Source organism: Tenrec ecaudatus, chromosome 14, assembly GCF_050624435.1.
Source record: "Tenrec ecaudatus isolate mTenEca1 chromosome 14, mTenEca1.hap1, whole genome shotgun sequence".
NCBI classification, from domain to species: domain Eukaryota; kingdom Metazoa; phylum Chordata; class Mammalia; order Afrosoricida; family Tenrecidae; genus Tenrec; species Tenrec ecaudatus.
This window is the reverse complement of record NC_134543.1, coordinates 24,251,181-24,265,153: the sequence shown is the minus strand read 5'-3', so window position 1 is coordinate 24,265,153 and position 13,973 is coordinate 24,251,181. Positions and strand designations below refer to the sequence as shown.

At 39.8% G+C, this 13,973-nt stretch overlaps 1 non-coding gene across 1 annotated transcript; it reads right to left on the bottom strand.

The window, feature by feature from the left end:
- Positions 1-11,628: 11,628 nt before the first annotated feature.
- On the bottom strand, positions 11,629-11,778 carry LOC142427173 (small nucleolar RNA SNORA53). The gene has a single exon (XR_012779987.1). It is a non-coding gene; the product is annotated as a small nucleolar RNA SNORA53 (small nucleolar RNA).
- Positions 11,779-13,973: the final 2,195 nt, after the last annotated feature.

The following is a 13,973-nucleotide window of genomic DNA, read 5'->3' as shown; positions in this document are numbered from 1 at the left end:
ACTAAATCATTTCATTCGGAAAGCCAATATATTGTCAAGGGGGGTTCAATATGGAGCGTCTAAAAAAGAAATGTTGCCTTTCCTGTTTCTAGAGGTCACTTCATCATGGGCCCTTCCTTGCATCATTCCAAAGGCCACTTCCAGCAGACATCTCCTACCCTGATTCGCTTAATCTACAATTTATCTTTTACAAGTATCAAGGTGATTACATTGGGCCCACCTGGATAACGCAAGATAATTTCTGCCTCTAAAGATCCATAACTCAATCGCATCTGCAGAGTCCCTTCAGCCATATAAAGTAATTTATCTAAAGACTTTACGACATCTAACAACAAAAACATGCAGATTTCAGGGATCCGGATAGAGTTACCTTGGTGAGGAGAGTAATTCTTTTTCTTTAATCTAAGGCACTAAGTCTGAGTTTTTCCATCTGTCATATGGAGATAATGGTAGTAACTACCACCTAAGGTTATGATAGGGATAAGAAGAGTGATTATACTTACATGTTCAGTGCCTCTTGCACGTAACTATGGCTGGCATCACTATGCCCCTATAAAGATTATTTAACAACATGATTTAGATCATTATCTATAGCATAGGAGTTTATCCCTAGCCTCCAAAGCTTTATCCACAAGGGAAAGCGCTTCCATATATCCTGGGTGCTTCTAGCACACCTCTTGCTTTGGCAGAGTGAAAGATTTCAACTGGCACATCTTATTACATGGGTGGTCGAGTTATTGAACTCTATTGACAAAGGGCTGGATTTTCCAGCAAGATGGAGCTTCATTAAAATTCTGCAGAGACTGAAAATTCAATAATCTTTCTCACAAAGCACTGCATGAGCAGGGCTGATTAGGCAATTTCTTTCTCATTCCATTTCTTTTGCTAAAAGCATTGTTACTTCGTGTTTGGTACAAAAGACAATCATTAAATGAGCATTCACTATAGGTGATTAAGCACAAAGTCTTAAAGGTGCACTGACTCCTTCCTCAAGACCTAATTGAGGGCTTGGCAGGGGGGGAGAAAAACAAAACATCATTGCATTGTTCTTGTCAGAAATATGAAAAGCACAATGCTAATTAATCCTTTCCAGTTTATTTCTTTTAGCCCCTTGATCTCCTTCTTGTTCACTCAGACATATTTCTAAACCATCCCACTGCCTTCTCGCATCTTTCTTCCACTACTCAACTCTCTTTGTATATTTCCAATTAGCTCTAGAAAAGTTAACTTGTGCTGAGCAGAATATACAATTGTGAACAATGAATTTCATATTCTTTTTTTAAACCCGCCATAATTATTGTTATTTAAAGCATTTGAACAGTTAATTAATACCTACTAATACTACTGCCATTCTGCATAGTACAATACTACTACTTCTGGAAACCTAGATCACTACATATCTTAGTTACCATGGGTTGTCATAACAGAAGTACCACCGTTGGGTGGCTTTAAAGGACACAAATTTATTTTCTCTCACTCTCAAATACTAGAGGTATGAATTCAAGGAGTACCACTTTCAGAGGTCCTCTCTTGTCTGCTTCAGCTTCCAACCGTTGCCTATACTCCTTAGGGGTCCTGTTTCTATGTGGAGCCTATCTCCATTGCCTATCTTGCTCTGCTGTCTGAATCTCTGTGGCTATTCTGTTCTCTTTTAAAAGAAGTATTTCAGCTTAGGACCTCATTGAGGCAACAAAAGAAAACTACCTATTTCTAAACTGGGTCATATTTATAGAATTGGGTTTCTGATTACATAAAGTATTTAGGGGGATAGAGGCACAATTCAACTGGTAACAGCTTATAAGTATAACATTAAGCTATGACTAGAAAACCTCATTATCCATATATAGCCCATCGCTTTAGCTATCTAATGTATATATAATTTTACAACCTTGTAAAAATAGCTCTGTCACTGTGGCTTCTCCAGGCTGCCACTACCTGGCTTTTCCATTACTGTTTGTTTGTTTGCTTAATCAAGTAGCCAGGAGAGTGACAAGCATAGAGAATTTGGCTGAGTAAATCAATGAATGAATCTTAACTGCACAACCAGGTAGTACTTGTCCTGTTCAGATGCTATCTGTAATAATCAATTAGTGAAGTTCTTTAATTTGAATTCGTGAACTTAAGAAAAGCATTAATTTAAAATGGCAGTCTATAATATCTGTGTATGTGTTTTATTGTTAATGAAATTTCTAGCACCTTATTGTTTTTTTTCCCCCCTAAGGATACATTGTCTTTATTTTGTTCTTTTTTTAAAAATCTTTTTATTGGGGCTCATAAGGCTCTTATCACAATCTGCATACATCAATTGAGCAAAGCACCCTTATACATTCGTTGCACTCGTCATTCTCATAATTCACCTTCCACTTGGGTTCCTGGAATCAGCTCGGTTTCCCTTTTTTCCCCCCATCCCCCTCCCTCCCCGATCCCACCCCTGGTCCCTTGATAGGTTATAAATAATTATTATATCTTATCTTACACTCCCCAGCGTCTCCCCTCACCCGCCTCCCCATTGCCCATCTCCCAGAGAGGAGGTTACACATAGATCTCCGAGATCGGTTCTCCCTTTCTACTCCCCCTTCCCTCCTGGTGTCGCCACTCCCACCGCTGGTGTTGAGGGGTTCGTCTGTCCAAGATTCCCTGTGCCTCCAGATCCCCACTGCACTGCTGTACATCCTCTGGTATAACCAGGTCCGCAAGGTAAGGTAGAATTGGGGTCATGATGATTGGGAGGGGAGGAAGCGTTCAGGAACTAGAGGAAGGTTTTGAGTTTCATTGTTGCTACACTGAACCCTGAGTGGCCCTCTCCTCCTCACTACCCCTCTGGAAGGGGTGTCCAGCTATCTACAGGTGGGCATTGGGTCCCCATCATGCACTCCCCCTCTTTCACGGTGATGTGATTCTCTCCACCACCCTACCTTTGTTGTTGGAGACCTGGTCTCCTCTGTCCTTCACGGTCACCTATGTTGGTGTGCTGCTTCTGTGTGGGCTCGTTTGCTTCTGGGCTAGATGGCCGCTTGTTTGCTTTCAAGCCTTTAAGTCCCCACGCTATATCTCTCAGTAGCCGGGCACCATCAGCCTTCTTCACCACACTTGCTTATGCACACTTTCGTCTTCAGCGATTATGTGAGGAAGGTGATCACACAATGATTGTTTTTGTTCCTTTGTATCTGCTACATGGTCCATTCAACACCTTGTATTCGCTTAGGCCATGTGCTTCTTCTCTGTGGACTTGGTTGCTTCTGAGCTAGACGGCCGCTTATTTGCCTTCAAGCCTTTAAGACCCCAGATGCTATATCTTTTTGATAGCCGGGCACCATCAGCTTTCTTCACCACATTTGCTTACACACATGTCTGTCTTCAGTGATCATGTCGGGAAGATGGGTATCCTGCAATGACTGTTTAGCAGGGCGAGGTGCTATTGTATTGGGGGATTATGCATGAGGAGGCCCAATGACCATCTGCTACCCTACTACTGAACCTATAAATATATGCATATAAATCTATTGCCCCCATAATCATAAATATATTTACATATGTACATGTCTGTATTTAGGCTTCTCTGTATGCACTTTGCCCCCTACTCCTTTCCTCTATTTCCTTTCGCTTTCCTCCCGACCCATTACCATGTTTAGCCTTCATTCTGGATTCAGTAATTCCTCTCAGTTACCTTGCTCTTGGTCATTCCCTTCCAGTCCTCCCCTCCCCTCCCTCCTCTGGTTTTGAACCACTTGCTGTTCCCTTGTCCCTGTGTTGGGCGACACCTCCTCCCTTCCCCTACCTCCCATGCTCTCATGTCCCTCCAGGATCGTTGGTCCTGTTGTTTTCTTCTCTCATTATTTGTCCAGCCTATCTTGTCTAGGTGGACCTGCTGACATAGTAATATGTGCATACAAATGCATATGACTTTGACTGCACCCAAGTGGCTTTGACATGGCTTTGACAGAAGCAACATCGACACGCTGATAAGCAGAAAAGCCACTAACATACAAAATTTACAAGATAAAAAACAAAAACAAATTTTAAAAAGACTAAACAAAAAGATAGCAAATATTAAAAGAAAAATTGCTAGTAGTTCAAGGTCAGTTCGTTGGCCTTTAGGAGTGTTTTCTAGGTGTAGCTTGTGAGGCACCACGTCCTGGCCCAGCAGACCATCCTTTATAAGCACCTTATTGTTAATGAAATTTCTGATAGGAAACTTTCGCTTTTTTGTTTTATTAAGGAAAGCTTGTTGTATCTTTATTTGATAGCTCTGAGGATATAATTGTAGTCCAGTTGTGATTCCCCTGTCCTAATTTAGGATGCGGCAAGCCTCTCTCTGGAGACTCTCAGTGGAAACTCCTTCTTTGTCTCTTCCGGCTTCTGGTAGCCTGCGGCATTATTTGACTTATAAGAACTTACTTCCAATGTCTGCCCTCTTCACATGGCCATCTTACCGCTGTATCTGTATCTCTGTGACCAAGCTACTCTCTTATAAGGACACAAGTCATATTGAATTAGGGTCCACCTTATTCCAGCAGGATCCCTTGTGAACTTAACCAATTATATCTGCCAAGTGCCATGTCCAAATAGTCAAAAGGCAACACATATTTTGAGAGGATGCAATTCAACCCATCACGGGGTCTATGGGTGACCCGAGAGATTGCATAAGGTGTACAGCATAAAGTGACGAGCGGAAAGGATGATGTTTTCCAGTGGGATAGAAACACATTGCAAGATAACCACACTCTGAGAAAAGGCTGGGAGATTGCAAGCAAGCAAAATGGAGCCTGCACCTCACCACTCCAGAGCCTGCTTCAAATGGAAACCGGCCTAGCTGGCAGAACCTCGCAGACCAGACTGGCCTGCTTCTTTGGGAGCCAAACTTGCTATCTCAAGCAAGAAGTCCAGGTCACTCATAGCTACAGATGGTCATGAGGAAAACAGCAATATGTCTTGTGGAGAGTAGCGAAACATGCCCAAAAGGTAATAAATAATTTACTTAGTTTTAGTACTGTGACTTGAAAAATAAGAGTTTAAAGGAATCAAACTCTGTATGTTCTGCTCTCCTCTGTTCTTCCTTCTGCATAAATATGACGCTTCATGAAAAATCACAAAAGCACCCATCATTGCATTCCACTCACACAGCTTGCTGTTTCGTTTTTACTGACCCACCTTCAGCTCCCTCTTGGGAACCGCTTTCTCTCATGAAGCTTTCCCCTTCATTTTCCCTGAAAGACTCCACTCCGTTGCTGTTCTGGGGAAAGAATTATTTATCAGTCATGCACACCGCTGTGTGAACCTGAGTTTACTCTTTCCTTTCATTTAGGAGGAACTGAATCTTAAACTATAGAATTCTCCCGGTACCCATGAATGCCCTGTCATCGAATAAAAACTCTAGTATCAGAAGAAAGTAGAGGCTTCTTGTTCTAGAAATCTTAGGCAAAGGGGCTCCAATAGGAAGACAAAAGCATGGTGAGGAAAGAGATGGTCCCGCAGACACTTAAGAGCAACCAGTGCCATGCCCCCAAGGCTATATTTCATGCTGGTGCCTGCAAAGAGGACTGTTGACACTCCTTCAGTCTTGGTCACACTTTCACATCAAGAGTTTATGCAGTGTTGTTGGTGGTGCTGAGAAGTCCCCTTTGGACCCATAGAAACCTGATGCACAACAGCACGAAGCACTGCCTGGTCCTGCACCAGCCTCATAGTCGCTATCATGTTAGAGCTCACCAGTGCAACCACTGTGTCAATCCATCTTGTATTTTGTTAAAGGTCTCCTCCTCCTGCTCCTCCTCCTCCTCTACCTCCGCTTCCTCCTCCTGCTCCTCTTCCTCCAGCTCCTCCTCCACCTCCTTCTTCTTCATCCTTCTACTTTACCAAGCATGATGTCCTCTTCTAGGGATGAGTCTCTCCTGATAGCACATTTAAAACATATGAGGCGAAACTTGCGATCTTCCTTTCTAAGGATAATTCTGGCTATGCTTTTTCCTAAACAAATGTGTTCGTTTTCTGGCAGTCATAGTACTTTCATTAGCCCTCAACAACATCAAGATTTAGGCGCAATGCTTCTGCAGTCTTCCTTACTCATTTTCCAACTTTCACCTTCATAAAAGGCAATTGAAAATACCATGGTGCGAAAATATCATGGCGCACCCTAATTCACAAAGTAACATCATTGCTCCTTAATGCTTTAACGAGGTCTTGTGCAGCCAATATGCCCAATACAATGTGACATTTGGTTGTTTCACTGATGCTTCCATGAGCACTGATTGCGGCCCCAAGCAAAATTAAATGTTTATGGTCTTAAATATGAAAATAAAGACAAAATATTTTGCATTCCTCTGCTCCTTGATGCTCTCCTATCCGAATTTCAACTCTCAAAAGGACAGTGATAAATGGTAGAAAATAGAGTGATAGAAAGATATTGTTCATTGTTGTCAGGTGCCATCTTTGTTCCAATTCATAGTGACCTTCTGCATAACCGAATAAAGAACTGCCAGTTATGTGCCATCATCAGATTTGTCCCTAAGCCTGGGCCCATTGTTACGTCCACAGTGTCCATCTTCGAGGGCCCTCCTCTTTTTCACCATCCCTCTACTTAACCAAACATGATGTCCTTCTCCAAGACTGGTTTCTCATGAAAACCTGTGCCAAGTATGTTAGACAGGTCTCGTTATCCTTTCTCTAAGGAGCACTCTGGCTGTAGTTCTTCTGAGACAGATCCGTTTGTCCTCTGGGCAGTCCATGGTACTTTCAATATTCTGCTCCAGCACCCCAATTCAAGTTCATCAATTCTTCTTCAGTCTCCTTTATTCAATGTGAAACTTTCACATGCTCATGAGGCAATGAAAATGCCATGGCTTTAGTCAGGTGCACCTTAGTCCTCAAAGGAAACTCCTGGCTTTTCAATGCTCTAAAGAGGTCAAATGCAGCAGATTTACCTGATATAATACATCCTTTTGATTTCTTGACTTCTGCTTCCATGAGCATTGATCATAGGGTCAAGCAAGACAAAATCCTTGACAACCTCAACTTTTCTTCATTGATTGTGATGTTACCTATTTGTCAGCTGTGAGAATGTTGGTCTTCTTTACATTAAGTCATAATTTATACTGAAGGCTATAATCCTTAATCTTTATCAGCAAATTCTTCAAATCTTCATCATTTTCAGTATGCAAGTTTGTGGTATCTACATTTCGCTGGTTGTTATTAAGCCTTCCTCCAATCCTGGTGCCAGAATCTTCTCCAACCAAGCCAGCTTCTTTGATGATTTGCTCAGGATACAGATTGAATAAATATGATGAGAGGCTGCAACCCTGTCACGCAACTTCATGATTTTAAACCATGCAGTATTCCCGTGATCTGTTTACACAACTGCCTCTTCATTCATTTACAAGTTCCACACGAGTACTATCAAGTGTTCTGTAATTTACATTCTTCTCATGATAGTCCATAGTTTATTTAGCTCCACATAATAGAATGTCTTGGCATAGTCAATGAAATACAAGTAAACATCTTCTGGGTATTCTCTGCTTTGAACCAAGGTCCATCTGACATCAGGAAGGATATCTCTGGTTCGACATCCTCTTCTGACTCCTACTTGGACTTCTGGCAGCTCACTGTCAGTGTACTATTACAACCATTGTAGGATGATCTTCAGCAAAATTCTAATTGCATGTGCTATCACTGATACTGTTCTATAATTTGAGCATTCTGTTGAGCCGTCTTTTTTGGAATGGGTACAAATATGGTTATCTTCCAGTCAGTTTGGTAAGTAGCTGTCTTCCAAATGTCCTGACATAGATGAGTGCTTCTAGTGCTTCATCAGCTTGTTGAAACATGTCAGTGGGTATTCCATCAATTCCTGGAGCCTTTTTTTCACAGATAATTCTTTCAGTGCAGCTTGGATTTCTTCCTTTTGCCCCATTGGATCTTGCTTATATGCTAGCCCCTGACATGTTGAAATGTCGACTAGTTCTTTTTGGAACGGTGACTGTATTCTTTCCATCTTCTTTGGATGTTTCTTGCACCATTCAATATTTTTCCCATAGGATCTTTCAAGATTACAACTCGAGGCTTGGATTTTTTTCATGAGCTCTTTCCGTTTAAGGTATGTTGAGTGTGCTCTTCCCTGTTGGTTTTCTCCCTCTAGGTCTTTGAACAACTCATTATAACATTTGGCTTTGCTTCTTCAAGATGTCCTTTGAAATTTTCTATTCAGTTCTTTGACTTCATCTTTTCTTCCATTTGCTTTGGCTACTCTACAATGAAAAGCAAGTTTCATAGTCTCTTCTGACATCCACTTTGATCTTTTCTTTATTGAAAAGATGGGATGCTCTTGATGCATTTAGGTGGGATAGATTCAAGGTCATATTTTGGCTCTCATGTACTTGTTTTAATTTTCTTCAGCTTCATTCTGAGCATATATATGAGCAATTGATTATCTGTTCCACAGTCACCCCGTGGTCTGCTTTTAATTGCTGATATTGAGCTTCTCCATTGTTACTTCCACAGATGTAGTCAATTTGATTTCTGTGTATTCCACCTTGAGAAGTTCACGTGTATCTTCTTGTTGTTGGAAAAAAAGTATTTGCCATGAACGAGTCATTGGTTTTGCAAAATTCTATCATGCAATGTCCAACTTTGTTTCTATCACCAATGTCATATTTCCAACTACTGCCCCTTTCTGTTTGTTTCCACCTTTTGCATTCCAATCGCCAATACCTATCAGTGCATTTTGATTGCATGTTTTATACATTTCAGACTGAAGATGTTCAGTAGAATTCAAGTTCATCATTGGCTTTGTGGTTGCTGAAAAATATGAATAATAGTTTTATTGATTGGATTTCCTTGTGGGCAGATAGATATAATCCTAGTACAACAGCATTGTACTTCATGATGGATCCAACAAGATCTTTTTTGACAATGAAAACCTCTTGATTGTGTCATTGCCAGCATAATAAATCACATGATTTGCTGATTCAAACTGGCCAGCTCCAGTTCAGCTCAGCACACTAATGTCTAGGATATTGATCTTTATGCATTCATTTCATTTTTAAACACTTCCAATTTTCCTGGATTCATACTTCACACATTCCAACTTCTGATCATTAGCAGATTTTGAAGTGGTTGCTCCTTACCTTCAGTAGTGCCCCATCAGCAAATGCATATCCCAAAGGCTGGCTCCACTCGCCCAGGTTTTTCCTGACTCCAGCCACCATGCTTGTCACCATTCTGAGAAACCAGATCCCTCTCAGTCAATTTCCAGTGTCCTCCAACCTGAAAGGCCTATCCTCCAGCACTATCTCTGACAATGTACTGTTTTGATTAACGAGGCCATCAGTATCTGACAATGTTTTGAAGTTATACATAAGGTGTTCAGTGGCTCCTGCCTCCAATGTGTAGAACCAATTCTTCTTCAATATCTGTTCTTAGTCTGGAAGCTCCACTGAAATCTGTTCACTTTGGCTGACCCAGTGGCATTTAGAACACTAGTGATGTAGTTGTCAACAGCACAGCAACACACAATCTACCACAGTACAACAAAGTGTCAGACAAGTGGTAGAGATTGATAGGTAGGGAAATGATAGATAGATGATAGATAGAAAATGGATTTTAAAATTTCAAGTTCAACTATTGAACTTACCACCTATTGTGTATTACACAGTTGATTCCAACTCAAAACAACCCAATTGGTTATAGGAGAATTGCCCCAGAGATTTTTCTAGGCTGTCAATATCACTGGAATACCTCATCAAGTCTTTTCTCCTGCAGAATGCCTGATGGGTTCATGCAAACTGGCAGTGGAGAGGTTACCCATTTAGCCATCAGTTAGGCACTTGATAAAAATAGCTCCATTTCTTTTTCTTGAGTATTGATTAATACTCAAAATTCATTGCATCCTCACAAGTATCCTCTGAGGAGAGTACTATAATCAGTCCAGTTTTACAGTTAAAGACACAGGAACAGAAGGTTCAAACTACTTCTCCATAGTCTCCTAGTAGCAAAGATAGGGTTTGAACCCACGCCTCCGAATACTTAACTACTCACCATGTTCCTCCAACAGAGCTGATGGACAGAAAGAGAATGAATGAGAGACAGTTACAGATATAAATGTCCACAAATTATTTTATTTTCTCACCTCACAAATTATATTTATTTATAAATATCTGTGTTTATAGAAGCACATGTATATTTGTAAATATTTGAGTATAAAAGGCAGTAGAAAACACAAAATGGGTACATAAATCATCTATATATTTGTGCAGCAAACTTTTCTATTAGCAATACACTGTAGCTGTCATGATTCACACAGATATTTTGTTTTCCTGGTTAGATATATCCCTAGATATCTCAATTTATGCTTGGCTATTTTAAAGGGTACCATCTTTTTTTATCTCTTTTTCTGTGATCTTATCTGTTGTATTTAGCAATCCAATTAATTTATTTTTGTTGACCTTGTATCCTGCCACCCTCCCATATTCCTCTATCATTTCCAGAACTCATATTGTTGAGTTTTCAATATGTAGAATCATATCATCAGCAAATAACAATAGATTCCTTTCTTTCCCAGATGGATTCCTTTGACATCCTTCCGTTGTCCTATGTTATTAGCTAGGACCTCCCGAATGATGTTGAATAAAAGTGAGGACAAGGGGTATCCTTGTCTGGTCCCCAATTTCAGTGGGATTATTTTCATCTTTTTTCCATTGATAATAATGTTGGCTGTTTGTTTTTCATATACAGCTTGAATTATACTGATCTAATTTCCTTTCAATCCTATCTTCGTGAGTGTCTAAATTAGGAATGGGTGTTGAATCTTGTCAAATGCTTTTTCTGTGTCTATTGAGATTATCATATGTTTCTTGTCCCTTTTCTTGTCAATGTGATGGAAACGTTAATGGACTTTCTAATGTCACACTTGGTCATAATGAATTATTCATTTTATATATTTCTGAATTCTATTGGCCAAAATTTTGTTAAGGATTTTTGCATTGATGTTCATTAGAGGCATCAGTCTTTTGTTCTCTGTTCTTGTGCCATGCTTGTCCGCTTTAGGTATCAGTGTAATACTAAGTTCATAGAGTGAGTTCGGGAGTTTGTCATCCTTTTCTATGTTCTGGAAGAGCTTATGTAGAATTGGTGTCAGCTCTTTCCTGAATGCTTGGTAGAATTCTCCTTTGAAACTGTCTGGCCCGGGACATTTTTGAATCAGTAGTTCCTTGCTAACCTTATCTAGTTATTCTTTCACTGTGCATCTGTTTAGATTTTTGACTTCTCCATGGTATAATCTGGGGAGGGATTGTTTTCCACTATTTGTCCATGTCTACCAAGTTGCTGTTTTCATTGGAATACAGACTTTTTGAGTGTTGTGTAATTAATCTTTTAATTTCATTAAGTTCTGATGTAATTTCCCCTGTTTCACACCATATCCTAGATATTGATGTGTGCCTCTTTCTATCTTTTGCTAGGTTTGCAAATGTCTTGTCAATTCTATTAATACTTTCAAAGAACCAGCTTTTTAATGTGACTATTTTGTATTGTTTTCTTACTTGTTTATCTGGCCCCGAGTTTTATTATTTCTTTCCTTTCGCTACTAGAGGGATTATTCTGTTGACTTTGTTCTAATTTATGGAGGTTTTTTTTTTAAGTGTCCGCACACAAGTCAAGTCGTGATAGCAAAAAAATGGCAGCATGTCTGCATGTCATTTTCTATCAGAACAAAAGACTAACATGCAGGTATAGTTCTCTCACTTGCCAATGACTCATTTTGGAGGTTTTATAATAGTTCATCAACCATAAGTCTCTCCATCTTCTACATATGTGCTTTTATCACTATCGAACATCCTATGATAACTGCTTTTGCTGTATCCCATAGGTTTTGGTACGTTGTATTCTCATTCATTTCTAAATACTTCGTATTTTCTTTAATTTGGGTCAGAAAAATAATCATTTTGAGAAGAAAGTTGTTCATTCTCCAAGTGTTTGCCCTTGTTTTCTTTTATCTTCCTTCTATTGATTTCCAGCTTTATAGCAGAGTGGTCACACAGGTAAGTCTGAGTGAACTCTATATGTCTGAATTTACTCAGGCTTGACTCAGATCCCAGCAGGTGATCTATGTTTTATTTTTGCATTTGGATGGAGAACTTGATCAGGTTGAATTATCTAAATGTAGAGTTTAGTTCTGCAGCCTCCTTGGTGAGATTCTTTCCCATTGATATTTCTCAAAGAGTAGTGTATTGAAGTCATCCACTATTATTATTGGACCTGTGATTTCTCTTTTCATCTTTTTAAAAATTTGATTGCTGATTTTCAGAGTTTTCTCATTGAATGCATATATATTTATTATGCTCACTGTCTTGATGTACTGATCCCTTGAGCATTATATAGTGCTCATCCTTATCTTTTGTTATGACTTGCGCCTTGAGATCAATTTTGTCACACATTAGGATTGCAACTTATTTTTTTTAATTGCCATTTGCTTGGTGTACTTTTTGCCAGTCTCTGATTCTCAACCTATTTTTTCCTGCAACCTTAAGATGTGTCTGTTGCAGACAACAGTTTCATGGGTTATGCTTTCTGATCCAGTCTGCTAGCTGTTGTCTTTTATTGCGTGAATTCAGACCATTGATGTTCAGAGTTATTACATCCATCTATGTATAGAGAATTATTGTATTGTAACTATTCTTTTTCATTGTTCTTAAGATGTTACTCTACTCTCTCCTTCATGGTATCTACTGATATATCTGAAGATATTCATATCTGTGCATCCTTATAGGTGACTACCATACATACTCGTGCATAAACCTAGATTTTTAGCATATTTTAATGCAGTTTTGTGATAAAATTAGGTGCCATGATTGATATTCAGGCCGGCTTATACTCGAGTATATATGTTTAATTTTTTTCTCTAGCTGCTATTATGATTTTCTCCTTTTTCTCAAAGTTGGGTAATTTAATTACTATATGCCTTGGTGAATTCTTCTTGGGGTTCAATCTAATTGGTGTCCTCTCTGCTTCCTGAATGATCATCTGATTCTCATGAAGTTGGGGAAGTTTTCTTCCAGGAAATCCCTCACTATTTTGGCTGTTGGTTTCTTCGTTGTGACTTGTTCTGGTATCCCAATCATTTGAATATTGTTCTTCCTCATAGCATTGCTCATTGTTTTCAAGTTTTCTTCAGTTTATTTGATTACCTTTCCCATTTGTTGAAATAGCTATCTTCCAGATCACTGATACCGTTCTCTGCTTCTTCTATCTGGTTGATAAGGTTGCTCTTTAATTCTGTTTACTCATCCTGTAACTCTTGTATTTCTCTATAGTATGTGGACCCTATCTTCTCTATTATGTCATCATTATTCTGTATGGATCTCCTCATATCCTGTATCACCCTAAGCAGCCTTCTGAAGATTTATTCCTGTGGCAGATCAATGTTTGCTTCTTTTATGAATGTCATTAGGTTCATGTCCTCCTCAGACATTGCATTTTGTTTCTCTTTCTTTCTTGTAGAGGTTGTTGACATGGACTGTTCTCTGTTATGTCATTTTGGTGGAGAATGGATTGGTGCCATATCTCCAGGACTTAGGGAGTCCTGAATTTTCTCTCTAGGCTAGTAAGATTTGTTCTAAAGACTACCTGTCATCAACTGCACTGGATAATTGGGCTGGTTCTTTATCTCTGTAGGGTTTTACTTTCTCTCTAGACAGACAGAATTACAGATTTGGAGGGCAGGTCAAGTGGTCCTTCCATGCAAGGCAGGTGGGAAGATTGCAGACAGTGAGTATAGTGCTGTGTAGGCCAGTCATATAGAAAGTAATGGTGGTGTGGGGACTGTGGTAAACAGGAAGCCAGAAGCAGGACTGGGTATAGAGTCGGTTAACAAGCTGTGGGACTTGGCAAGACCAGGCCAACAGGATAGTAGACCAGCAGAGGGTCACAGTTCTGACCTGGTCTGGTGTGGGTCCACGGGGGGCTGCGGGCAGATGGTAGGTGTA